The sequence below is a fragment of the Anas platyrhynchos genome, chromosome 3 (assembly GCF_047663525.1).
Source record: "Anas platyrhynchos isolate ZD024472 breed Pekin duck chromosome 3, IASCAAS_PekinDuck_T2T, whole genome shotgun sequence".
NCBI classification, from domain to species: Eukaryota; Metazoa; Chordata; class Aves; order Anseriformes; family Anatidae; genus Anas; species Anas platyrhynchos.
In genome coordinates, this window is record NC_092589.1 from 44,708,788 (window position 1) to 44,734,025 (window position 25,238).

General features: G+C 48.1%; 1 long non-coding RNA gene across 1 annotated transcript; it reads left to right on the plus strand.

Moving 5' to 3' along the window:
* Positions 1 to 343: 343 nt before the first annotated feature.
* LOC119716534 (uncharacterized) lies at positions 344 to 22,591 on the plus strand. Its single transcript, XR_005264712.2, has 2 exons — positions 344 to 584; positions 20,149 to 22,591. It is a non-coding gene; the product is annotated as an uncharacterized lncRNA (long non-coding RNA).
* Positions 22,592 to 25,238: the final 2,647 nt, after the last annotated feature.

Genomic DNA, 25,238 nt, shown 5'->3' on the forward strand with positions numbered 1-25,238 from the left:
CATTTTTAGCTTGTGATAAATGCTAGGTACCGAGGCCTATCTGAGACCTCTTTGGTCTAAGCCGAGCCTTGTTGCTTTGCTTTCACTCTAGGTTAAGAGCAAACCAGCTGACGGTAATAAGTTGTGGTAAATTAACCACACTTGAGCCTGTAGAAGCTTCATCAAATAACTGTCTTTCATTAGCCAAACTACTGAAGATTATTGTGTTGAGAATGGTAGAGAGTAAAGATCCAAACTTTTTCCTAAGTGTTGGAACTCCTCGCATGTGCACACAGTTAGTAGCTAGGCCTCGTTACTCTAACGTGATCAGCTGTGTTAAAATATATGTGGAGGAAGGCTGGAATGTACCGTGTCAGGCTGGGATGGAGTTAATTTTCTTTATAGCAGTTCTTTTGGTGGCAGCCTTTGCATTTGTGGTTAAAAGTTGGTAACATGCCAGTGTTTCGGCTGTTGCTGAATGGTCTTTGCACAGCATCCAGGCTTTTTCTCCAAGCTTCTTGTTGGGGACATGAGGAGTGCCATCACCAGTCCAGAGGATGAAGTTTGGCTGCCACAAGAGTCTCCACATGGCAAAGATGGAAAAAGTGAGCGGTGCTGTGGGGCAGCTAGACCTGGGTGCCTGATGTTGTAAAGCCTTGGAGCTCCTCCTGCTCTGCCTGCTGGCTGCAGCCCTGGCTGGGTGCTTCTGGCACACCACAAACCTCTGCTGGGACCCTGGCTGCAGAGCAGAGGCAGGTCCCTGGCGGGTGGCTCCAAGCACTGCCTGGGGCAGCTTCCTGGTGCCTGCCACTGTTGGCTTGTCCTGTGCCACTTCTCTGTTTTATTTCAAAGCTGAAACACTGCTGTGGGGCAGAACTGGAAGAACAATTCCAGCTGCATCAAGCCCCCGGGGCTGTGGGGCAGTGAAGTACCTGGTAGGTTTCAGAAGGGAAATGTGTGTGAGCTGGGCGCAGCCTCTGTGCTGAAGGGAAGGCTGCTGATACACTAGTAAAAGGAGGGTTATGGACAGTGGGAGAGGATCTGGAAAGAGTAGTGAAAAAAGAGCTAGGTTTAAAGCGTGGGAGGAAGGAAGTGAGGTAGCAGCTCTGGCTTGTAAGTGTCAGGGCTCCCCCGATATAGCCATATGGTTGCAAGCCACACACGCAGCTCAAAAGCTCCCTGAGTGTAGACCACAGCGTAAATAACATCTTACTCATCACTTTACAGGAGGTAAAGTGCTGGTATCAGTTTTATTTCATCAGTATTAACTCCTTAATCTTTCTCAGCTTTAACTTGGCTCGGAAATGAAAACATGTAAGTGCCTTTTACGGCCAGCGGTGGTGGAAGGAACAAACTCTCGCTGTAAAAAGGACGCGGAGCTTGAATGAATGCGAAATTGAAACCCTGCCACAAATAAACCTTTATTTCAAGCGGTCTATGCAACCGCTGCTTATCCCTTAGCCCTCTCCCTTCTCCAGACCAACCATCCCAATTTGCCAGCACAAAGCCGCGTTTCAGCGTGGAAGCTACAGAGGGGTTAAAAATAAGGCTGCATTTCACTTGCTAATCCTAGGTCTTTGTCCAAGAGCTGCTCTGGGCTTTTTAGCTCGCATAAATTAAATCACTGGCATAGGACCACCTGCTGAGAAAGCAGGCTTTGTTTTCTCCAGCGCGTTCCCACTGGGCTGCAGAGCTCCTCTGCTGTCGCACGATGGAGCCATCCTGCAGAGGTACAGAAGCAGCTCGGGAGCTCCTGCTTTTGGGGTCCTCTCTGCCAGGCTGGGTTAGCTGAAAGCTCGGAGCACCAGGCGGGCAGGGGGCTTGGCAGAAGCCCCGTCTCATGACTAAAGGATGGGATTACCACCTGCCTCCCAGCTGAGCTTCAGTTGCCTTAGGGGCTTTTGGGACTTCAATTTGGCCAGAGCTCCAGCTGTGACGCAGTGCATCCCTTCCGAGGGCTTCTCTCCGTGCTACCATGCCTGCAGAAATGCCTCACATAGGTATTGCTGACAGGCTGATGTTTTTAGGGTCCTGATGGCTGCACCCCAGGCTGAGCCTGTGACGTGGGGTTGCTGGTTTTATTTAGGTCTGGGCAGCACCTGAACCTGGCTGCCCTATGCCCAAATCAGCCCAGGTATGAAGTAAGAGACAGGATGGGTGAGAAAAACAGTCACAACTGGCAGGCATCACATTGGTTTTCCTTACCCCTTATTTTTATGTAGCTGCTGTGAAAATCGTCAGACTTTTCCACTTATTGAGGGTGGAGCTTGATTCCTAGTTTATCTTGCTTTATAGGATAGAAATACCCGAAAAGATGATAGTGCAAGATGGTTTATTTTGCTCATTTACAAATAAGTTATTTGTCCTTTTCTTACCTGGTGGGAGGAGACAACGTACCGAGTACTTTGCTTTGAGTTTGAAATGGGTCCAGAAATGTCAGATTTGATTTTCTTCTTGCTGCGGGGCTGTGGCTTGGATAAGAGACGTCTCCTTCCAAAGCTTCACTTTTGGGTTAAAACAAAATGGCACGAGCAAAGGAGGACTCTGACAGATTCGCCTGTCATTGTTACTGAACCAATAAATGTTGGCAGTGATGGTAGCCGTAGTGGGACTGAAGGGGCTTTTGTGTTGTACTGACTTGTGAGGACACTTGCCTTGAGCTGCCATAATTGCTTTTCTACTCAAAGTGGATTTTAGCCATTCAGATGGGGACTGCATTTGTGTCTTGAGCAGTGTTTGCAAGTGAGGAAAAATGATATATTTTTTTTAATTATCTTCAGCAAAATGACTTAATAATAAGCATAGAAGTGCCACTGTATCACTTTCTGGCGGGGCTGTTTTCCCATTGTAGGATGATTAGTGAGGTATCCGGCAAATGGTTCAAGTTCCCAAAAAGGAGGATGCTTGTGTTACTGCATCTGCACTGTACGATTTGTCAGATGTGAGTGAGAGTATATGAAAAAAGGGGGGTTGGTAAATTTCAAGCCTGGAAAATTTGTGAAACTGTGTGTCCTTTTGACCTTCTCACAGCTTTTAGTCTAGGAGAGCCCTCTAGCAAACTCTTCATCAGTTCTTCATGAGAATTTGGGAAGAATAAATTAAGGTACTCCAGGTGCTGATGCCGTATTGCCAGCCCTTTCTTCATGCAGAAGAACGCTGACTTTTTGTGTACTTATTTCTAAAGACAGTAAGGAGAGAAAATGGCAAAATTCACTTGGTCTTTTGCAGCATCTTCTTACGCAAGGATGGGGTGGCAAGAGGTACAGGCCTGCAGCAGTTTGGCAGCAGCAGCTGCTTGGTTCTTGCTAGGTATAGGAGAGCCCGATTCTGACACAGTCCTGGCATTTTTAAGGTTGATGGAGACCAGCTTATGCCCCAAAGCAATTGGCATCGGTTTGATTGCTTCCTGCTGAGGTTAGATTCAGAACTGCTTCCCGGAGGGAAATGTTCCACAGATCTCCTGCCCTCTAGTAGATGTCATTTAGGGAGGATGCCACAGATCCTGGGCCATCTCTCTCCAGATGTAACATCTTTTCAACTCTTCCCCCACAGCCAGAGGAGAGGAGTCTTTCTGCTGATAGCCAGTGGAGAGGAGAGGATTTGGAAAGCAAGCAAAGAGGAAAAGGAGAGGGAAGCCAGGGACGTGTCCCCTGCTAATTCATGCAGCAGCTGAGTTTTGTGCTAAGTTCAGGCAGCCTTTGCTTTATTTCTCTAGCCCCAGCTTGAGGGACTCGTTCTGCAGACATTCACAGAGCTGTGCTGGGGCTTCTCGGGAACAGGGACAAAGCTGAGCATCACTGTCCTACGGATGAGGGCCATGGGCTGCTTCTGCTGCCAGAAAGGAGAGAAGAAAAAGAGCAGGGAAGGAGGCTCAGGATGCAGTCACACTATTACCAGGGTTCTCTGCTGATGAGCTGACCTTATTAACAATCTGGTTTCGGGTAGGAAATCAGCAGCTTAAAAATAAAGAAAGAAGCTTCTGGTAAGCAGAAAGCAGAGCAGCTTTGAAAACCAGGCTGTTTCTGGTTCTCAGAGCATCTCAGACATCCGCTGCTTTATTTGTGGTATTGCAAGCACCTAGAAACCTCTTTTGGTCACAGACCTCCATCGTGTGCTGCGGTGTGAACTGTGAGCGGGCACTCGCTGTCCTAGCACACCACCAGGTGTGAGAGACAGTGGGTGGGAGAAGCAACAACATTGCAGGGAGGAGAGGCTGGTTTCTGTTCAGTTTGTCGTGCCAGTTTTAGAGCAGCTTGTGGGAGTTCCCTTCAGTAACCTCAGGGAATCGTATTGCTGGGTTTGTTTTTTTTTCTTTGTTAATTTCCCGGGAAAAGGAGTGAAAAGTAAATGCCAACGTTACAAAATAATCAACTTTTCATGTTATGACACAGACGGAAAAATCCATAAAAACGAATCTGATCAGCTGCTGCCATTGGGTGAATTACACGGCCTGCACGGGGGAAGCCTCAGCTTTATCGGGCAGGGCATTAACTCAGGAGGGAGGGCTGACTCAGTGGCTGTCAGCCCAAAAGGGAAAGTACCCGTCCTTACTCATCGCTTGAGGAGAAGCACTAGAGCAAACAGGTGCTGATTTTAGCCTGGTTAAAAAAATAAAAATAAATAATTGTCTGTCCCAACAAAGGGACTGCTGCTTGTTCCTGCCAACAGGGCACAGAGATGCAGCTGATTCTCAGCTCTCTGTTGGGAGGAAAGCTCAAAGCTTTTGTTTGGCTTCGCTCCTGGGATCTGCTGCAGGTCACTTGTGTTGCCTAGGCTGTGCTTTCTATGGCCCTTGCACAGACGAGAGTCTTCCCTAGAAAGGACTTGGGAGGTTTGCACAACGTGCTCCACGGGTTCCCAGCTGAATCGAGCTCCTTTGTTTTGTTTTGTGCTAGAGGTGAGCAGTACAGCATCCCTGCGTTTATTCACCATATCCCAAGTGATTATCAGAAAATGTGTAGACTGACAGCCTAATTCCTGCCCCTTTTGTCCTCCCGCTAGCCGTGCATGAAACTTGCTGTTCTCTTAATGTGTGCTTTACTTTCTTTTCTCAGACTTGTCGAGACCGCTCGGTGTTTTCAGGAGATGGCTATGCAAATGTGTGCTGCCGGTACCTGATTCTTTCAAACTGACATTTTCAAGTACGTTCATTAATGGTTTCATAACCCAAGCCCGTAACAGGGAGAGCCTAGAGTGTGTGCCTCCTGGTAGCACATCCAAAAGAAATGTGTGTCTAAGAAACCTGTTATTAGCAGCTCATATTTTGTTTGTGCAGTGACATCTGAGAGACTTCCTAAGCTACTTATTTTTCCCTTGCTTCAGAGGCAGATTTCTTACTGCAGCAAGGGGCAAATCTGTTCTTCAGATCTCAGCCTGTGCTGTATTGTCTGGGTGAGGAGAAATACTTTTGTTCCTAAACCATGGAAACTTCACCAGCTGGAAATCTCCTTTGACCCAAACGCTCTCTCCTTGCAATAGCTAGGGATTATCATCTCTCACGGTATTACTGCCCTCGCTTTTGCCTTAAGCTGCTGTTGCTGTAGGAGCAGCACCAGATCTTTCGCTTCTCACCTACTAGCAAGGGGACTGTGCCCCAGCAGCACGTGTTTGAGGAGAGGCTGAGCACACATGGGTGGGGAAAATCCATTAGTGAGTGGTAGTGTTGAACTTCAATGCCTTGAGGTTTCGACTTGTTCTTTCTGGGTAAGTATAATGGTATTACAGCTGGGCCATGTGTCCACAAAGCGTGGATAAATTGCATTAAATGGTTCCTCCTAGCACTCTTTCATTCCTGGTTTTGGAGATGAATATAAAGCAATGTTGTCTTAACACAGAGGCAGTACCTGAAAAATGGTTCAACTTCTACACATAGGTCCAGGGCCCTGAGAAGCAGTTGTACGTGCATCTTTTTTTCCCTGCCAGAGTGCAGTAGTGGTAATGTTCAGAATTAACTTCTGCACACGATTCCCAGGGACTTCTGAGGGCGGAAACATGCCCTTAGAACTCATGGCACTTCTCATCTTCAAAGTGCATTATAATCATTAATACATTAATTAGGCATTCTCCCCTTCCTTCCTGCTAAGAAGGTTTATTAAGTGGAATGTATTTATTTTGGGCAGCTTCTACAAGCAATCGAATGAATAATTTTCCTAATATCGTTAATAGCCAAGACATGAAAGGGAACAGGGATGATGGGAAGAACAAGGGACAAAGGTAAATAAAGCTCCACTGCGAAAAGAGAGGAGCAATTTCATTCTAGGTGTAATTCCACCTACCCCTGCAACTCCCACCTGGCATCTGTGCAGCCTTTGTTGCTTCTGTCTCCCCTAACCTCCGTGTCATCACACATCTATCCAACCTTTATGTCAGCACACACAACTTCAGAAAAGGAGGTCATGTATGTTGGGGACCTGCAGGAAAGGAAAATGTAGAAATAGCTTGCAGTTGCAAGGTGAAGAAAGCCTATTTAAATGTTTGAATTACGTATGCTTTCAATGCCTGAAGTGTTTCTATGAGAACTAGTGTATAATCTAGCACGTTATTTCACAGTGGGTGAGTTGCAGGACTCAGGGGGTGGAGGAAGGTCATGAAAGAAGATCGTGGCAGGTCACCTTTCTATTCAGGTTGAAAATTTTAATCTAAAACGAATGAAATCTTGCTTTCCATCCCCATCTTTACCCCTCAAATATTATTATATCCTCAAAGCACATACAAATGCACGGTATATAGATGTTACCATACATATGTTGGTTTTGCTCCTACTATTATAGTAAACGTTGGGGGAAGGACATAAAATGTTTGCTCCGAATAAGGGCATACCCCCACAAAAGCGCTGAGGCCCTGTGATTTAGAGGTTTGAGTGCTGCACTGTGAGTTCAGTGATTTGTATATTGGGCAGTGCTCTGCTGGTTGCTAAATGATTTCACCTCTGTCTTCTTCCTGTCCTGTTTATGTAGATCCAGAAGCTTATAAGCAGGGGGGGACTACAAACTAGATCGTCTGGCTAGACCTCTCGTGTACCACATTGCAGTCCATTGAGCTTAATATAGTTAGGGCTGTAGTGAGCCCAATAACCTGTGGGTAGTTGCAGCATGTCTTCCACCAAGCCCAATGTTTGACATTAAGCTCTTCAGGCCAGGAGGTGTGTTCTGAGTAGTTATTAAACCAACATCAACACCGTGAAAAACAAGGGTGATATCAATAATTTTAATTAGAAAAATCTATTAATATTTTATTGGTTAAGCTTGCAAAGACTTTAAAACTGTGAAGCCAGCTACTATATATCATCTGTAGCCTTCAGAATTATAAACTGAATCGCTGCAGAAAGGAGACTAAGAGATGTTTTTTTCAGTTCTGGTATGCAAATACTTCTGTAGGGCAACAGACCAGGTATTTGAGTGTTGTTTAATACAGTAGAGAAGGATGTAACAACAACAACAAATTCACAAAAAAAAAACATAGCTAGGAGCTGTGTTCCAGCAAATGTAAATTTGCAGTTAGGCGCAAATAGTTACTGAGCTCCATAAAGTAGTAAGGGAGTAAAATGCTACAGCTGGTGGCATCCAGGATAAATGTTATGAGTCTGATTGTAGATTTTTATTAAACAACATAAACAATCAGCCCTATCCTTATACATCTTAATGCCTAATTTAAAGTTCAAGTCGTATGCCTGTGCTGCTTTGATGGAGAGTGGCTTGCCAAATGGAGCAATTTTTTGGAGGGTAAGAGTTCTTTTGGCTAATGTGCATTTGACACTTTGACAGCTTCACTCAAACTCTGTCAGACCAAGACATGTTTGTCGTCATCTTTTTTTTTACTGAAAAAGCTAAGCTTGTCTGAAATCTTGAAGGAAAAAAATGCTGACTTAAAATCGTGTCAGGGCAGGAATGGAAGGATCCTTTTTAACCACCTGCCTGGTTGTAACAGGAGCTCATCTCCTCCCTTCTGCACTTCTGGCTGTGGAGAGTTTGCCACTGCCTGCCTGCCATCTGCAGGAGTGGGGGAAACAAACAAATAGGCTGAGAAGTGACTTCAGTCACTTGGAGGCACTCACAACACCAGCAGGCAAACAAGATCTCAGCTGATGTCCCACATGCTGAAGTGCTGAAAAGTCAGGCTTCAGTCCTGGCTACCTGATAGCCTTGGCTGTGGGTGCAACCTTTGCTTTAGCCCTTATAGCCCTAGCACCACAGGTGCTGCCACTACAGCTACCTTGATTAAAGCTGGCCAAAGCATAGCCAGAAGTGCTGCAGCCGTATTTCTGACGGCAGAGCATACTTTGGCTTTAAAACCTGGCCATGGGCACAAGAACAGATTCTCTTTCTTGCAGCAGCATGGGAGTGTTCTGACTGTGCAGCAGAGTGAGGGGAAGAAAAAGAGTGCAATGGAAAAAAAAGGAGTGAAATGAAGTTTGTGGTTGTAGGGCTTGTTGTGCAGCTTCTTCTCTGTAGCTAGAACTGAGCTTTCACCCTGGTTCAGTGAATGAGAAGAAAATGAGACACTGAGGCTTCCCTGCTTAAAGATGCAATGATAACACTTGTTTGGGAACCAGATAGATTGGGAATCCATCCTTTCGAGTCAGTCTTAAAATGAAACTTGTAGGGATTCAAACACAAGTATGTTTCTGGATTTTGTTTTGAAGCCAGTAGGAAATGTTCAAGTCACACACAGACAGCAGAAGTAGAAATTCCCAGTGCAGCCCAGTTCAAAGCATGGCCTGCCCTGCTGTTCCTATTTTTAGTATTTCAAGAATGCTTTTATTTTATTGGTATGAGAGACAGCTGGGATGGGAATTGCAGCATAGAGTGGGACAGGTTGAAACAAAAAGGCAGTTCAGGGGCAGCCCCTTTTTCCTGTTCCTTTAGAGCCGATGCAGAATGCAGGTGAGTAACAGAGGGACTAATTTCTTGCAGCTGACAGATGTTAGCTGGAGCTGTGGTTTCCCGAGCTTTGAAAAGCAGCTCTTGAAGGCTGCATGGCATGCGTTACGGTGTGGGTGGTTCCACTTTCCTTGCCCTGGATTCCCACAGGACACGCTGCTCTTCCCTGTCAAGATGTTTAGCACTGGACACGAGCCCTGCGTGGCTGTGGCCTGTTAGCAACTGCAGCATGAGCTGGGATATGGTGAGTGTGGGCTCCTTGTGTTGTGGCCTTGTACAAGGTAATGTCTGTTGTTGCTCTTTGACCAAAGCTTGAGATGGTTTTGTGCTCAGCTTTTGTGGATACCTTGGCTCATGAGCCTTTATCTTGTCCTGGTTCTACTCTTTGGAGCTGGGCACGGTCATCTCTGGCAGGCCGCTTATCTTCCCTGCGAAGGGCTGTATCGCAGCATCTGCAGTATTTCACCCCTTCGTGCACTTCCTCTGTTTGCATACCAATTACAGAAATAATTTTTGCCTGCTGTACAACATTCCATGGGTTCCAGAAATGCAGGCTATTGTGTTTGTTAAAGAAAAGAAAAGCTGTAGCTTGGTATTTCGTGTGAAATGCTCCTCAGTACGATGTGGCAACTGTGTCAATAGCTCTCAGGTTTCTGAGATGTTAAATTGAGAAATTAATGTGGTGCATCAGGGCACTTGAGGGGAAGGCAGGCTCTATAGCAGATCACTGAGCCGCTTAACTTGCTCTAAATGTCCCACATATTTTCAACTTGTGTTTTCAATGCACATCTTCTGAAATGCCCTCACCTTCTTCGATTCCAGTGACAACAGTTCCCATGGGTCTTCTGCAGCATCATGCAAAGCATAAGCCCTGCCACTTGTCAGTCTGGTGACAGCTTTTCTTGCACATGCCAGCTGCATGAAGCCATGCTACTGTGCTGATCATCTTGCTCCTCCTGTCTTGGGTTGGGTGTTTCTGCATCTAAGCATTGAACAAATGGACTAATCCACATCTTGGAGGCCAAGAGATTTTCAACATCTGCAAGAACCCTGCCCTACCCTAACAGAGGGAGGGTAATGGACCCCAACAGTTTGATGCCATATGGTTTTGGCTGATTTATGGCTTTAATCATTTCCTTTTGGCAAGGGAGTATCCAGCTCTGTGCTTTCCCTACAGGAACTGACTCATGGAAATGGAGTTTTCCCCCAGTGTGCTGGGAGAGTGAATCTCTGTGTGTGAGGAAGCCAATAAGCTAATGTGCAGATTTCTAAATGTGGGGGAAAACCCATATTTGGCCATTTTAAATAAAGCTAATTTTATGCATCAGCCAATTGCAGGTTCATCTATTCTATATCACATATTACTCTGCCTCATTGCTCACAAATTGCATAACTGGTGACCTGAATGTTGGTGCTGTGCAGAGGCACATGCTGGCTGGTGGTGGATAGAGCTGATCAGATATGTGCTGATAATCCTGATGTAACCATGCAAGTGGTGGCCTAGCTGACAGGTCTGTGCAGGTCATGTGCCCTGTGTTGATAAAACATCATGGCCTTCAGCACTATCATCATCTAGGCTCCAACCTGCAATTTGTGGGTCTGAAAACACAAACCACTGTGAGCTGGAGGCTCAGATGGGCAAGCGCATAGTGACCAAATACAAAGTAAAGTGTATTTACTTAAGCCTCAATGAAAATGATTTAAGCAAATACATTTTATCTCACTTCTGCGATAGGCCAGGAGTGTATGCGGCCTGCCAGTGCAGCTCAGCAGCTATGTTTTGTGAGCTATAGCAACTCACCTATCTGAACTGGAGCCTGAGAGGCTCATCCTTGCTATTGCAAGACTGAACTGTTGCAATACTATCTGTGATCCAGCCAAAAGAAGGAGAGGGCGCTGTGGTAGGGTGTACTTCAGGTTGTGTTTGAAGGAGATCCAGCTGATCATGGTAGAGCTCTCTGTGGGTCCTGGGGTCTGTGTATTCTGGGTCCTCACGGGATGGGTGCCTCTGCTTTGTTAGAAGTGTCTTGGTAAACTGGGTACTGTCTCACCTGTACCATCAGAAAGGTTTTTCCTTCTGTGTTGTTTTCCTCTGTCCTAGGATTAAGTGCTCCAAACGATGGAGCATTCTCAGTATCCTCAGCAAGTTGTTTCCCACCTTTGAAGACTAATGCAATGGAAATTTTTCTTTGAGCTTCAGCCTGACTTTCACTGGATCAATTCTATCTTCTTATTCCTGGATACAAGAGGCAGTGGCAGGAGATGCAGGATTTCTTGCATCAGGATTTGGAGGCACAGCATCAGCCTTTCCCCAGCTGTGGAGCAGCTGTAGATGGTCAGGCTTTGAAGCAGCGATGCCTTTCCCTCACGAACAGGAAACCTCCTGCGTTTACCCATGTTGCTTGCTGACCCCCTGGTTGAGATTATTTTTTTTTTTAATTATTTTGAAACATTCCCATTGTACACAATACATACGCAGCTACAGCCCTAAGAGAGTATCTATGCTGTTACACACAACCAGGCTGTGCCCATGGCTAAATCCACAGCCTAGCAGAGCATTAGCTGACAAGCAGGTGATACGCCGAGAACAAATGGGGAGCACAGAGGGTGTTTGTTAGGCTCCTGGGGCTGAAGAAGTGGGGATCTGTGCTTGGGAACAACGACAATTTGCATCTAATTTCTCTGGGCTGCAGTCCTGGCGACAATGGTAGATGTTCATCTGTAGCATGAAACCGCTGTGCGGCTGGGGCTGAATGGCTGCCTTTGTTCAGGGCCGGAGCAGCAGGAGCACTGCAAATCGGGACCAAAGCACCGTGTCACACAGCTTTGCCACGAGCACCAGAGGGGGGAGGGAGAGAAAATACACGCTGGTAAGGCCTACCCCGGCCTACCCTGTGTCTCCTGTGCCCCAGGGGAGGTGCTCCTGACACCGAGAAGCCCTCCTCCTGCCAGAAAGCAAAGGGAAGCCAGCGCCATCCTCAAGCGACTCTCCCGTGGGGCTGCGGTCAGAGCCTGCCCATGCTGGGGTCGCCTCAGCTCTGTGCTGAGAAGGGAAGGAGAAACTGTCTGGTGCTTCTCCCAGGGGAATTTGGGAGGGAAGGTCAGGCAGGGGTGAGCCGAGCCACGCAGGAGATCCTCCTCTTGCAGCTAGCTGGGATGCCAGGGAGAGGCTGAGCAGCACTAGGTGTTAGGTGGCTGGGGCAGGGTCTCCTCCCTAGGTGAGGCCACAGTAGGGTGGTGAGGAGGAGTGTGAAGTGTAGATGCAGGGCCCTGTGCCTCCATCAGACACCTAATTCCAACCAGGTGAAATTACAGATGGCTGGCATTTCCCTCCTGACTTTGCTGAGGCATGCTCAGCACTGGGCCCAGCGTTCACTTCAACACCCTTTGCAGGGGGTCCAGAAAGTCCCTCTCCAGGCAGCTCAAGGTTCACATTGGGCTGTGAAAACCGTGTCCCCTAAGGCTTTAGAGACTGGAGGCAACAGCCACAGAACAAGTTACTGTAGACAGCAGCAACGTAACCTTCCCCACGGTCCCAGGCTGATGTACCATGTCTCATAGCTGGTCAGCCCCTGGTTGTCCTCCTGCCCCTTCTCCTGGCTAATTGCAGTAGCTGCATTCCTGATACATGCACCAAAAGAGCAGGCAGCAGATAATCAATGGGGTCTTCTCCTGGTCTCTTACCAGGCATGATTTGTAGGCTGCTGTTAACTGCAGCAGGAGGGAGGGAAGTGTGGGGAGCGGGAGCCTATTCTCTCTCCCCATGGAGAAATAATGCTTGGCTTGGGGATTAACTGTGCCAAGCACTGTCGCAGAGACCTGGGTTTCTCCCGCCTCACCCACCCCATTGTACTGTGATCACCATGCCAGCTAAATTAGAAGTACTGTTAATTGCACCGTGTGCTCCTAAGCTCCTTTCCATGGCTTTCTGGAGGCTGATTAAGAGAGAGAAAGTGAAGTGGGGATTATTGGGATCCTGGAGAGTTAGTGGGGGGGGGGGGGAAAAAGGAAATTCCTTGGAGGGGAAAAGGAGGGATTTGAACAGCTGATGGCAAGCCTCTGCAAACAAACCGGGAGAGTTAGGCAGCAGATGGACTAACACTCGCTGGGCTTGTGCCAATGCATCAGATTGATTTTAAAGATGAAGCACCCACTGCCTGGGAAAGAAAGCCAGTAGCCCTGTGAGTAGGAGCGCTTCCTGGCAGCTGTTCAAACACTAGCTGCCTTACAGTTCACTTTCAGTGTACCAGGAGTCAGTGAGAAGTGCTGGGGGCTTGGGATATGAAATACGACCAGTGGGGACTACAGACCCATAAAGGGATTATTTTTGCATGGAAGATTGCATGGAAAATAATGTCCATTTGCTCAGGAAAACCAGAAACTCACAGTGCACAATTAAAGTACCAGAACAGAGCAAATGGCCATCGAGTCAAACTCCTTGTCTTCTGACTGCATTTCAAGGGAAGGTGCAGAGTTCTCTGGAGTTCAGTTCCAGAGGGAATTTTCTTGCTGGACCTTGGCTGTAGACCTGCTTACATGCTGAGGTACGACTGCTGTCCCTTATGATGTTAGCTGTGTTACAGACATCTACTGCAATGTCTCTGAGCTGAACTCACAGAGCTACGTACCTCGGTGATGGGTTTGGATACATCCACTGACAAATGCCTCCTTTTCCCGCACCATCCATTTCCTTCTACAGGAACAATATGGACTGAAGTGGTTTATTATTCCCTCCTGCATTTTTCTCAAAATGAAATGAAAACCCCCCTGTTGGTGAAATAAGACTACTGAATAATAAAACACATGAAGGCTGTGTTCAGTAAAATAAGCATTTTCACAGCGGTTCATTCCATCACACTATACGTACATATATACGTGTATGTAATACAGCCTGATGGTCTACTTAATTTATGAAGGCTATTCCATGGTTGTTCATCTTAATTTCCCATTATATATAATTTGGTTCTCTTTAAGCATGCAGTACACTGTTTTTATGGGATGAGCAGCGTAGAGACACCAACTCAGGCCCTGAACCGGTGCCAGCTCCCACATCTTGAATTGCCCCTTGAACATAAGCTTATGTAAAAGTTAATCAGTTTTGGGGCTGATCGTACAGCATGTGCAGTTGTGATTAGAATCTATATTTAAGACTTGGCTGCCAAAAAGCCTTCAGCAATGACAAGCTTAGTTTTTCAGTGAAAGGCTCACGCAAGCACAGGGTGGGCCAGCAGTGCCACGCAGCTTAGGCTCTGCCGTGAGGAAATGTCACCCCCGTCCTGCCTCTACCCATGCCAGCCCTCCAGCGAAGGGCGCTCGTGTTTGGCACCTGCCTCCTCCTCCTCCGGCGTCCTGCGGATTCTGGTGCAATCGGGACGGGGTGAGAAAACAAATAGGCTGCAGCAGGCGTGGTGAAACGCAGCCGTGGCAGATGGAAGAAGGCCAGCAGAGGTCTGTAATTGTGAGGGTCAAGGGCAGAGGTGGGAAAAGGTACAGAAGGAGCAGCATTGGCTGCTGGCTGCCATCGGTGGAGAGCTTCCTATGTTCCCTGTGCTGTGTTTGCAGAGAGGTTTGGAGGAAACAAACACCCAGCTGTCGCTCAGCGCTCAGACGGGGCTCTGTCTCCATGGCTGGAGCAGTGTGTTTTGACTTTTGAGTAGCTGTGGCCTCACTGAAGCCAGAGAACCTGACTGGAGAGGATTTTCAGTCAGGTTGTCAGCTTTCAGTTAACTAAGGCTCTTATCTGCCTGCTTCGCAGTGACAACTGTTGCTCAGGGGCTAGGTGCCTTAGCCTTTCACTGCTGGCATGTCTGATGTGAATTGTGTGGCAGGTTCTGCTGGCTGCCTGGCTGTTCATTGCTTTGTGTAAAATAGACCTGGTGGTCCACAGAGAGCCAGCAGGAATCTGGCACAGGGACTGCCGGGCCCAGGTGACACTGCATTCACTGAATGACAGGGTATCCAGATGTACCCAGTCCAATAGGAGCTCTCTCTTCTGCTTCCCCAAAATAGCATTCCATTAACTGCAGCCCTCTCTTGGTCTGCTTTACTAAAAGACTAATTAAAACATTAAAGCAAAAGTTCCTTCCTCCTGTCACCCTGGGAGACTGCATCGCCCTTTGCAAAGCTGAGATATTCCACCCAAAATACACAATCTGTCCCTTGGGTTCCCCCAGACTTACTGCTCCTGAATTTGGTGCTCTGTCCTTGTTCTGCTTTAGCCACATCTGGTCCTGGCCCCAAACACACCACCTCAGCCTCATCCTGTTGGTCACAGACACGGCTTGTCCCTCACCCCTCCCTGCCTTTCTCCTCTCAGTCAGGAAGGTTTGGGGTCTGGAGGCAGGGATGTTCCCCCTCTGACAGCATTAGGCACCCTTTTATGCCTTGTACCAGGTACCTGGTCCACTGGGTCACTGGGACATGAAGTCTGCACCGTGCCAAGCTTGGCCCTGCACCCAGGCAGCCTTAGGCACCAAAAGGGACCAGCGCTCACTGTGACATGTGTGATGCAAGTGTGGTTCCCCGTTGTACCCCACCAGTATTATACCACTGGCTTCAGCTGGCAACACCGGCATAAAACAGAGCTTGATGGGGAGTCTGGTTCAGGGTTTGCCTCAGCAAACTCATTTAATGGGTTTCTAGAAGGAGGAAAGTCACGGTAACTGATGGGGAATGCATCAGGTAAGAAATGACAGGTGTCTGACTGATAGCCAGGCATGTTAAGGATATGGGTATTTACTGGCAGGGAGAGTTACTGGAGCAAAATATTTTGTGATTCATGGAAAAGAAATGTAAACATATAATTATTTTGTTTTACTTTCTCCTTTCCCGGTCACTGAGGACACTTGATTTAAAACGTTAGCTACCTGCCTGGAGAACAGAAATGTTCTCTGGGCAGATTCTGAGGCTGGTAGCACCAAAGTAAACCTGCAATCGTGCTCCAGCATAGTCAGCGGAGTTCCTCTGCATTTACACCAGTGTTGTGGATGAGCTTCTGGCTCATGAGAGCAATCAAAGCTAATCGACGTGGCTGGAATTTGAAATTTCAAATGCTTCCCCTGAATGGTTGGTGAGCAATCTGCTGGCTAGGAATTATTTCCGGAAAGTATCCAGCAGTTAATTTCAAATCCCATATACATTTGAGATGTTCATAAGCTACTCGCAGACAATTTGCAAACAGAAAAAGAGGCTAAAATTCATCAAAATAAATGATCTGCCATGAATTATTCATTTGGCTCCCATCAATCATGCCAAATGTCTCCCTTGTTGTTAGTCTCTGCAAAGAGATCAGGGATTGAATTTAGCTTAGAGACAGAAGTATGCTTTCACCCCTAGAGGTGCCTCTTCAAAGCAGACTCGCGGCATGTAGGTGATGTGAATAAGAAAGCTTCAGCAGCACAAACCGCTCCTGCTCTGTGGATAAACAGCAGATTTCAGTCAGCAAGGCTGTCAGGCAGACTGCTTCCACAAGGGCCGTGATTACAACGACCGAACCCCAACCCCAAAAAAACAAAAAACAAACCTTGAACTTGAAGGGGATGGGAAAGGAGAGTTTGATGTGTTTCTGGATGTGCCGTGCATGGGTGTTTGTTGTGAGCAGGAAAGGTGCCTGTCAGCCCGTCCTAACAGCAGGCTGGGGGTAGCTTTGCTGAACACACAGGTGAAGCAAAGCCTGGATGACTGAGAAATCAAAGAAGGGATCACTCCTTCAGAGTATTTCAGGCCCCAGCACCGCTTCCTTTCCTTGTGTATGCCATCGGTATCCAGTCGTGCTGCAGCAAGGAGCACCGTGGGCAGCCAGAAGTGGTGTCCGTACAGCCTGGGGAGAGGGGCTGCCGCGGGAAGGCTCCGCAGCTCGGTCAGTATAGCGGGAAGCACATCCAGGCAGAGTGTTCGTGGGAACAAAGGTGGCTAATTGAAGGGAGAGGGCCTAATTCACTGCTATTTTCCTCAGGTTGACACCGGAGAAATACAGCGGACACCAGCTGCATTTTGATAGATGACAGTGGCATTAGCACAAATAAGAGCGCTAAGAATAAATAAGCTGTCATGTTGAAAGAAAGCTGAATTTGATTCAAAGGCAATACATGCAGCAGCATAAGCCCTCGGCACTTAAAGGGCCCACACAAGAGGATCTCATAAGCTGGCTTTGGTTGCAGCAGGGATGTATTATCCCTGATTTTTGGATAAAGGCATTGCTATGGCTGCATACGCAGTGACAAGCCAGACCCAACTCTTCAAAGCCTCAGCCCAGTGCCCGAGGTGCTAGGTTACAGCTTTTACCATTCAGAAAATGGATATAAATAGGGCATAATAGAGTTTCGGGAGCCGAAATGCCACATCGCTGAAAGACAGGCACTGAATAGCAAAACTGATAAGAATTTGTGTTGAAGTAATCTCTTTGCTCTTCTGTTTACATCCTCTGCCTTGCCACAGCCCCCTTGCTGTGCTTTAGGCCCCCCCCAGCAGCATTTAGTGCAGACAAACGGGCTCTGCGAGAGGGGTCGTGTAGAGGAAATTCGGGTTTCTTTTTTAATTTTCTTTTTTCCTTGCAGTGGATTAGGAACAGGTTCATCAACAGGTAGACATATCTGAGTGCGTTTCCTCGCTATTTTCAGCTTTTATCTCAGCCAATTTGACCTAAGAATGAATTCTAATTTACTTGTCAATTTATACGCAAAGTAACGCGGTTTGTTTTATGGCACATTACGCGCACACAGCCTCACAGCCCCAGCAAGTGCCTGCCTCAGGTCTCAGGCAGGAGAAAGAGGGGGCTCAGCAGGTGACACCAGTCCCACTCAGAGGCTGGCCCCATCCCGTGAGGATCCCCTGGGGACTGGCTGAAGCTGCCGAGTTGACACCTCAGGTACACACATGGGAAAGGGGCCTCCAGGGCTGTGTATTTTGTTTTTTTTTTGAGGGGTGGGTGAGAAAGAGGCAGGGTGGCTTTTCCTGGCGAGGATCGAGGAGCAGCCTGGCCACCTGAGCTGTGGGGCCACCGCCACAAGTCCCCCAGCCGAGCTGTGGTGGCCGTGCTCTCGTGTTGCAGCCGGTGGGAAGGGAAGGGGACGCTGGAGGCTCACTGCTGCTAAAGTGCTTTGCCATCAGTGACACAGGCTCTGTTACCTCAGTTACCTCATGTTTCATTTTAAATACATTTGCTTGCAGACAGCAGTTTTGCAGTCTTTCTTACATTGCCATAGAAACAATCTTTTGCATTCCTCTATTTGTTGTGCATTTTTGTTAAAGGCTCTTTCTTCTTTACTTATCCACTCCATCTTTTCATTTGCTGCCGTTCTCTTCATTACGTTGCTCCAATTCCCTCGTCTTCTATCTTGAAACGCCGCAGCTAAATATTTTCTCCATACAGATTCTCAGCTCACAGCCCCTACCTGTATAGCTGTCAAAATCCAGTGGTGATATATCACGTAGATAAGGAAATTGGGCTAAGTGTGTGTGTGAGAGAGAGAGAGAGGAGTGTGTACGTGTATATACACCCACAAGTGGCAGGCCGAGGAGAGGAGCGGGAGGTGGGAAGGAGTCTGATAATCTGGTGTCAGGCTGCTTGCCCTTGGCGGCAATGACACCGAATTTAATTTCAGCTTTGTGACTAGGGAATGAGGCTGCCGGTCAGATACGGGGCGTGGGACTCCAAGGGATTCCTCTCCCGGTTCACTCGGACTGGGAGGGAGCACGGCTTCGAACTTATGTGCTCCACGTAATTATAAGAAGACGACAATCTTCTTGGGCATGCTGATTAAACAGAGAGATTTTATGGTGAATCACTCTCCCCGGTGGATTGCATGTGATTGTTTGCTTAGAAGAGAAGAGGAAGAAAAAGGGAAAAGGACGATGTTTATGGCTTTTCTGGTTGCAAAGGGTGACTTTTGCTAACACCCGGATTAAATTTGTTTCCCTTCACCTCTGCTCCAGTTGGCAGGAAGTACCCAAGAAGAAATAAAAGCCATTCATGAGAAAAGAAAAAAAGCAGATACATTCAGTAAGCGATCGCATGTAAACAAATATGTCTTTTTTTTCCCCCCACTCCTCATGGGAGGCTGCTCTACTCCCAGCAAAAGGACCGGCAGTGGCACAGCCAGGATCCCATTGCACTGCGAGGTGGGCACAGAGCCAGGGCCGGGGTGGGCTCTCCGAGGACAGAAACCAGCCCAGGGTGTGCCAGGCTGCTCGGCTTCTCCTGAGCCGCCCAAAACGTCTCCCGGCACTCAGCTGCCACTGCCGGCTGCGGGACCTGGGAGATGTTTTGTCTGGCATTTCGTATGCTGTGTGGTGGGCAAGGGAACGAGGGATGTAACCTGTACCTCCCTGCTAACGCCGTCTTTTCCCTTCTTTTTTTTCTTTTTTCTTTCCTTTTTTCCTATTCAGAAGAAGGGTTAACTACCTTGCATTAACTCCTCAGTGATACCTCTTCTAATTTAAATCCCCCTTTTTCGGGGATGCAGCTATTCTGCATGTCCAGGCAAAGAAACCGTGACAAGTGGCCAGAGCATATAGGAATCCTAAAGTCCCGCTTGCCTCGTGTGACAAGAAGGTAAACAAAACCAGAACTGCTCCCGTAAACAGGGCAGGAGAAGAAGAATTAACAGCTGTAACAATGTTGGATTCACACGCAGCACAAACTATGTGCCTTCCTTCCCTTGCATTTAGCAGAGCCTCTAGGAGTACCAAGCACTGCGATGATGGGGGTGGAGGGAGAGGACGAAAGGGGGAGAATGGGACAGGATTTAATGTGATTCTTCTCACCCATCATAGTCTTCTCTCAACAGGAGCATGCTCAGGGGGCTCGATTCCTGCTGTGTACAGATGCACTGGGCTTCTCTTAGTTGTTGTTTTTAGTATTTTTTTTTCTCCTTGAAGAAGCCCGGCACCAAAATCTGCTTATAGTACGTAGTTATTAAGATCAAATGTAACGGTAATAGCACATGGCAGTCTTCACTTTTCTGAATCAATTTGTGCTGTGTACGAATCTTAGTCCTGTCAGATGAAGTGAACTGTGACACTGTCTATCCATCCATCAGGACAAATTGAGCTCTTCGTACATTTACTCCTAGGACAGCTTGCTGCACTTGTGATTTATTCCTGTGGCAGAGTTTCTCTGTTTTGTAGGGCCAAATGCAAGAACTGTGGGGCCACTAGGTCCTTCAAAATTGAGAGGGCTGCATTGGCCACCCTGGTGTCACCTCATCACTTGTATTTCTCGTATTTCATTTCTCTTTAGTGTTGCTTGTTCTTTCATGTTTTTTTTTTTTTTCTTTAATTGTATTTGCAGGGACCTCCTCTCCCATGCCACGCGTAAATGTCATGTGCACAAACTCACAGCTGACCCACAAAGATGATTCAAGCGCTATTAGCTAATGGGAGCAATTAGTGCTGCCGGGCTACTTGTGTGGCAGAGCAGGGTTTGTTAGGGTAGAAATGCACACAGATTTCAAGCCTGGTGGTGATGCAGTCAGAGCTCATTATTGGAAGAAATTTACAGTAGTGGAAAACTGTGAGAAGCCCAAGAACTTCAGCTCGGTGGGTCTGAAACGTGTCCTAGTGCTGGAGCAGAGCCCCTTCGCCCTTCCCAGGAGAGCAGGGCCACCCATGGCCATGGGCTGCTGCTGTGTGTGGTGAAATTTCAGTATTTCCCCAGCAAAAGCCAGCATTTCTGAAGATATGCCCAAAGGCTGAACTTCAGGGTATGAGCTCCTCTCGTTTACAACTCCATTTGAAATGGCTGGGACCATAATCTGACCTCTGGGTGTTGGCTGTGTGTGTGTGTGTGTGTGTCAGAAATGTCTGTTTCTCCATAAGAGAAGCTCACGGTGCTTGTTCCTGCATCCTGAATCCATAAAACCCTTTAACTTCTCAGCTGCGGCTATTGATACTTTTCTTTTCCCAAGTTATTTTTCTCCCTTATCCGCTCTGGGGACTTAATTACACGAGCAGCAGCTATGTGATGGATCGATACCTGACGCAGAGCAAGAGATGCTTCCTCACGGCACTTCCTGATGCTTGGACCATACGGGAGCATCCCGACCAACTCTGACCTCCGCTGCCGTCTGCACAGCATTGACACAGCAACGATGCCTCCACCAACACAGGCGCCCTGCTGCCCTCGAAGGACCCAGCCCCGTGACCAGAGGCTTCTGAGCGAAGTGTTTGCTTCCCTCAGCAGATGTGGTGGGGCTGCCGTGGACCTCCTGGAGATGGTGACCGAGGTCTGGGCTTGGAGCTGGGTAACAAAGCAGGGAAGTCTGCATGACCTGCTAAGTACCCAGATGTGCAGAAGGAGGCTATGGGATCAGTTGCTTACACTCTTTTAGGATGTTCTGCGCCACCCCAACGAAGCAATGAGCTGTGGTAAATCACCCTTACGTACCCTGATGCTTTAGTTAAAATGTTTCATTAAGCAGCTCGAGTTGAATGTCTGGAAAAGTTTACACCTCCCACAAATTCTCCTCTGCTAATGGAAAAGTCATGTAAACAAGTATCGCTTTATTATATCCATTGTTCCAGTAATGCCCCTTTCCAAATGGGAACGGCTTAAATCAAAACAATTTAGTCCTTGTCTCAATGTAATTGCTCTTCTGGCCAATTTTATTGAGGGGAAAAAAAAAAAAAAAAAAAGAAAGAGACCATGAAAATACATTCACAGTCGCATGTCAGTGGGGAATAATGGCCCCAGCCCTCACGCTGAGCGCTCTTGGGAAGCCTCCTGTGTGGCACGTTTAAGGAGCACTTGCAGAGCTCGCATTGGCCCTGCAGCCGCTGAGCTTTCTGCCCCGTGCCTGCTCAGCCTGGTGGATGTGTGCAGTGACTCTTACCCCATGGGCACGGCTCTGGGGGTCTTTGTGGGGCTGGGACCCCGCTGATGCTCTGCTCGGATCCTCTCCCACAACTGGCCCGAGCTTTTTGCTGCAGAGCTCTTGGGCCTGAGGTGCGGACAGCCCTCCAGCCCTAACAGCGCTGTTTCCCTGACACTTTTATTCCCACCTGCTCTTTGCACCACCTACACTGCTGGTGGGGGATGCTCTCACACGTCTCCCTTGAAGCTGTGCTGGGACGGCGGGGCAGGACCCGCAGGCTCAGCTCCTTCTGCATGTGTCAGGGCAGGGCAAAAGGCTCCGGCGAGCATCGCTTTCTATTCAGCCGTCTGAACCCTGAAAGCTTGCAGACAATTTCCCTGTGGGGTCTTGCACTCAGAGCTTTTAAACTCTGTCCCCAGCCCTGCTTTTCAGCTTTCTCAGCGACCTTGCATGAATTGCTCAGCTTCCTGGGCCCTGGAGCAACCCTCCTGTGAGAGCGGCACCGACCTGACCCCGCGCAGCGGCTGGGAGCCTGCGGGGTGCCCCGTCCTACACGCAGGCCATTATTTCCTACAGATCACCAGGCAAAGCTATTTCAAGAGACGGCGTTAGTGCAAGCACTCCTTCTGCATCTTTGATCGCTTGTCTGACATCGAGTAAGGAGAACCAGATGCTGTACCATACGGGGCGCTTTGAATTCTCTGCTCTGTTTTGGGGAGAAAAAGGGGAAAATGAGACCAAGGCAGTTACTGGAAGGCAAGCCAGACGCAGCCGATCACTGTGCTATGTATAAAATATTTAATTCCACAGGATGAGTCACGCTGACTAGGCTGCTATTGACCTGGGTAACCTTAGTGAATATTGCATAAAAGGCCCTCTCGTTTTGTCACTATAAATAAATTCTGCGATTATTCACGGGGAGCGCTGGGTTGCTGTTACCACAGGCGGCATTACCACAGCGTTAGGCTCCGAGGTTGGGAGGCGTTCGTAGGGCCTGCGGGGCATCTGGGGCTGCCCTCGTGGGGTCACTGCCTTGCAGGGGGCCCTGCTGCTGCCCTCCAGCATCTCTGCCCCTGCCTGGAGGGAAGGGCGATTTTCCCTGCCAACAGGGAAAATATCGGGCTGCAAAAGCGTGGCGTGATGATTGGGAAAGTAACAAAAGGAGCCGAGGAAAAGAATGGGAAAGGAACTAAACATAGGAAATAGAATAAAGAAAAGGAAGAGTTAAAGTCTCTCCCTCCATGCTCCCCCCCCACCTCCCCAGGCTAATTTTAATTACTGTCTACTGCTTTATGGCACAGCCACCTCCTGCTCCACGTGCTGTAATTGGGCTGCCACATGCTATACCCATCCTGCAGGACGTGACAAGTACTTGTTGGATAACCAGAAATCTGTGCTGGGATCTGTGTTTGTGACCGGCCCTGCCTGTGGCCAGTCCCACACTGAACCCACCTTTGATCCTGAGCAATCCCACGCAGCCTCCTTGCCCTGCGAGGGTGTGAAGGAGCTGAGCTGTTCTCGTCCTCTGCTTTAGGAGAGATTTCTGTAAGCCCTACAAGAAATCAACCTGGGCTGTAGCCTCTGGCAGTGGTTGTGCACGATGGACAGCCTCAGGCAGGGAGGGAAGCATGTGCCTGAGGTCCTAAAGTCCTAAAAAAGGACCCTAAAAGAGGGAGAGACACCTTGGCCAAGGAGGGGGAGGGAAGGGCAGAGTGGCTGGTGTGCAGACCGGGCACCAGAGCAGGGAGCTATTCGGGTATGTCAGAGCTGCCCTTTGTTATGTTTTATTCCTGTATTTACTGATGATTAAGCACCAGGGAATGAAAAGGCAATTAGATACTTAGCCTGAAGTGTGGCCTCTTGATTTTTGTCTGAGTCGTGGCACTGAGAGGCAGTCCTTAACTGGCTCTGTGGTTGTGAGGGGAGCAGCACAGATCTGCACAGGAGACGTCCCTGCCCTCCAACAAGCGTCAGCTGAGAGCAGCCAGGGGTGGAGAGATGCCTGGTGGTTGGGTTATGGTGCTTGAATCCAGGATGGATGGTGGTGTCAGCTTTAATAGTGTTGAGATAGGGGGTTGACCATCCGTCAACACAAATTTCTGATCTCCTTCCCCACTGTGTGCCCTGCCCTGGGCCTCCTCGGTGTCACGCCTTCTCCCAAGCCCTCATGACGGTGCTGCAGAGGGTGACGGTGCTCTTCCCACCACCACATCTCATCTGCCTCATGCTTTCATCCCACAAAGCATGGGCGATGTCCCATTCACCCACAGTGTTTTTCAACAGCCATCTTGTGCCTGCAGTTGTCTTCATTGGCCACGTAAGCGGGTCTACCAGGTGCTCGTCTCAGCTGCTCAGCTTGGTCTTCACACCATGTCCTCACACAGAGGGTGAGCCCTGTGGCAGGTGAAGGTCTTCTTTGTTAATTACTTAACTCTTCAAGTCCTTTACTTGCAACCATCTCTATCCACAAACCAGGTAACTAGATATCATAGGCTTATTTTATGGCTGGGAAAATTAAATCCTTGGAGTGATCAGCAGGGTTTAAATGGAAAGAGACATATGTTAAATGACTTTCCAAGAACATTAATGTGTTCGCTGTCCCCAGAGTCCTTGGCTTAGATTCAGTAGCAGAGAACATAATCGTAATAGAGTGGCAGTGGATTGCTTTAAAATTATTTTCGTGTTTGAATTAAAAGACCCACCTTACAGAAGGTGCCTGGGTATGTGTGTGTGTAGGGGGGAGTCACGATAAATGCAAGCACCCAGCTAACAGAGCATCACAGTGGTGATCTGGCAAAAGCTTGCTCATGCTATTTACCAGAGTTTCAGGAGCTGGAATTAAAATATGAGCTAGACCATTTGCAGTTCTTTTTCTCATATCTACAAGTTTTACTGTACACATTGTCACCCACCAAAAGTTACTATTTTCACAGAAAGCTGGAAATAATATTCAGCACTGAGGCATGAGTAGCCAATGGAAATTTGCTGGGGTGATGCGATACCGCTAAACAGACCATCTTGCAGGGCATGCAGATACAGCTGGAGTCTCTCTCTGCTCCTTGCACAGTCCCAGCTAAACTGCTGAATTAACCTCTTCCCCTGGAAAGCACATGTGATATATTTCTAACTCACCTTTGGCTCTTAAATATTTTTACACCAAATATGCTGCTCTGCTCTGCAAGCATTTGCACAGCGCTCACATTATCGATGCAGTGTACACACAGAGGTGCAGGGGGACAGGTTTTCAGAAAGTGTGCCTTGAGTGTATGTTTAAAGACAGGAGCAGCAGCGTAAAATTAGGAGCAGTTTCAGGCACGAGCAAGGCAGCAAGCTCACTGCAGTGCTTGGACTGTAGGTGAAGGAGGGGTTTTGGAGAGGAGGTTACTGGTGGCAGCACCGACAGGGCCCTGCTGCTTGTAAAACAGCGCTGGCACCTGACTTGCTGACCTAGAAGGCTCCAAGATCTTTCTCGGGAAGTCACAGCTGCCATCTGAAATGCCATATGCAGCGAGAAGGGGTTGTGCAAAACACTGCATGCCTCAGCTGAAAACCCTCCTTGTTGGTGTCA